The sequence below is a fragment of the Lathyrus oleraceus genome, chromosome 7 (genome assembly GCF_024323335.1).
Source record: "Lathyrus oleraceus cultivar Zhongwan6 chromosome 7, CAAS_Psat_ZW6_1.0, whole genome shotgun sequence".
Classification (NCBI taxonomy): Eukaryota; Viridiplantae; Streptophyta; class Magnoliopsida; order Fabales; family Fabaceae; genus Lathyrus; species Lathyrus oleraceus.
The window spans coordinates 228,722,159-228,725,208 of record NC_066585.1 but is presented as its reverse complement, the minus strand read 5'-3'; positions in this window follow the sequence as shown (position 1 = coordinate 228,725,208).

Below are 3,050 nucleotides of genomic sequence, written 5' to 3'. Positions count from 1 at the left end.
ATTAATTCAGTATATATTCTGGGATCAGCAAAGATATCTGGTGAATATCCTAACTCCCATGTGGAGGTCTTGAAGACTCAATCAGAAGATATATAGGCTCAAAATATGGAGATATATATGGAGAGATTCTAGGATTGAAGACCTTGTTTGTAGCAGAATTTTTCTGCTGAAGTTGTAACAGCAAAGAACAAGTCTGCTGCGATTTTTGAAGGCCCAAATCCAGTTGGGTGATTAGGTTATAAATAGCTGATTGTAACCTAGTATTTGTAAGCCTCTTAGAATGAATTTTTAGGGGTGTGTGTAAGGTAAACCTCCCAATCTGTGGGAAGGTTACCATGTGTTTCTCAGTGTTCAAAGCTGAGAGTATTTGTAACTCAAAGCCTGTAGGCAAGAGTGATTTTGTTCTTGAATGAAGCTGTGAAGCAAGTTCAAGGTGTGTTAACATTACATTGTATTTGTAGTGATAGGAATGGAAACTGGAGGTTTCTATCTAGGAGTTCCTAGGTATAGATTGCATTGGGTAGGGATTAAGTGAAGAGTTGTAAACGGGTGAGTTTAACTCTGAATTAATACTGCTAATAGTGGATCTTCTTCCTGGCTTGGTAGCCCCCAGATGTAGGTCATGTTGGACTGAACTGGGTTAACAATTTCCTGTGTTTGTTTTCCTTCTGCATGTGTTTATTACTGTCATAACTCAGCAGGTATTCCAGTCAGCTTATCAAGATGATAACTGACCTGGCATATAGCCTTCTGTTTGAATGTCAATCAGAAAGTTGTAACATTCATCAGGGACAGTGCATACTGAATGATAAGTTGGTTAACTTTAGTTCAGTATTTACTTAAGTCTGTTCTTTTCAAGGATAACAGACCTGGATGAAGGATCATAGTGAAACTGTCAAACTGGATGTTTTGACAGTTGATACTGAAGGCTGATACTGAAGTAGAGACGAGTTGGTCTTTTACAGTATTGCAAACTTAGCACAGCATGTTTCCAGGAACATAACAGACTCAGCATATGTTCTGGATGTCGAACTGAATGTTGTGACATTCATTCCCAACAGCAGGTGCTAAAGTGTAGGATGAGTGGTTTTTCTGGTTCAGTATTCTTCTCAGGCTATTCTTCAGGGATTCAATAGCTTAGAGAAAAACCAGGAAACCAACTACTAACCTACAATTAATGAACCTACCAAATAGCCTAGTTGTTAGCAATCTAATAAGTGGAAATTAGATTAACGTGTTCAACCTTTAATTCAGGAAATACAAGTAAAAGATATACACACTGGAATAATGTAACAGATGATGTCCACAAACAACAGTAAGACATCATGCTGATAACTGTGGAAGAAAACAACAGAAGTGAGTGTTAGGTTTGATTTCTGTTGAGTCTTTCTTCCTGATGCACAGAACCAGGTGTTCATACATTCTAGGGTGACATAGAATGAGATGTCGTGACATCTGTGAACCTGTGCATATTAGTACAGTGGTTAATAACTATCTTGCTGTATTAGTTACAATGTTAGATCAGATGTCATGAAGTGGTGTATAACATCAGATTTCTGACTACACCAGAATTTCAAATGGTATCAGAGCAGGCATCCTGTTCTGTTTCTGGATGAGATCCATGGGTGATACTTTCTGGTATCTTGCAAGGAGTTATGGTAGTACTAATGTTGGAACCTGTGGAAGGTTCTGGAATTTCCCTGAATGGTCCCTTGAAGTAGGTGGATGGACTATTCATGACAGGAATGATGTGTACCTGTATCTGGAGGTTGGCAATTGGCCTTTGGATGGGACATCTGTGCCAGTATTGAATCACATTCAAACTTGGTATAGACTTGGAGGCTGATCTGGTGAAATGTGTGTTCATAGGTTGAGTTGTATTATGATTTCCGCTGCATAATACCTGGCAAAACTCAAACTCTGATGTAGTTTCCCCTCATGTGGATGAAAGGCTGCTGTATTCAAGATTTCATCATAACCTCTGAAGATGTCAAAGCTACTTGAGTCCCCTCAAGTCCACTCATCATGATGTTCTCACGTCAGGATGGTAAGAATCACCTGATCACTGATTCTTTTACACTCTTGGGTAGTGTATATGAAGACCTTGAAGACTTTCAAGGAGGGTTTGTTCCAAGGAGGTGGAACTAATGTTCTATGCGATGTTAGAACATGTTGTTCAACAAGTATGCAACTACTGGTTGAAGAGCAGATGTTTTTAGGTGTCAAACAAAGGGATACTTGTTTGGAACCTACTCCTAACCTGGAAGAGGAGACATCTGTGTGTGCTCAGTTGACAAGGGTAGGGTCAACTGTGTGTATGCTCAAGAAGGTCACCTTTAGAAGTCTGATCTCTAGAAGTTGAGCTGGTTGAGATGTGACATTGTGCAATCTCCTGCTGTTTGGCATATTCATGTTGATTGATCAGGGTTGGATAGCTGTTCCCTGAAGTACTATGTTGTGTTGGAAGACAAGTCCCCTGGATGTTAGTAGTCAATAATGGGATAACCTGATTGCTATACCATTTAAGAGGATTGGAACCATGAATCTTGTTATTCAAACACCACATTTCAGAAGTGGCAATTCTGTCAAGGAGTAAGAATATGAAGATTCAGTGGTTGGTTGAAGTAGTATGCCCTGGCAATGCATAACTACTATTGACTGGTATTGTGTGTCTCACTAGTACTTATGGTCAGCTGGAGTCTGATTGGAGGAGTTAGTTGCCACTGGTAGGGATAGTGTATGTCATGTTGAGACATGTGTGTACAATGCATGGATATTGGTGTGGAGTATCCATGATTGTTAATTTGAGGGGGAGTTTTGGTTAACCTCCTCACATTGGGTCAGCCTAGGGTCTGGTTGACTGTTGACCTATGTCACATGGGTTCTGGTGGTGGTGTGACACATTTGTAAGGAAGAATTCATCTCTCTCATTCCTAAGGGTGAATTTAATCTGGGAAGACTTTCAAAATTGTCGAGGTGCTTGCAAGCAGAAGATGTTGACACAAGAAGAGTACTTTCAAAGTAGTCTTTTGGTGGAAGTATCTGAAAGG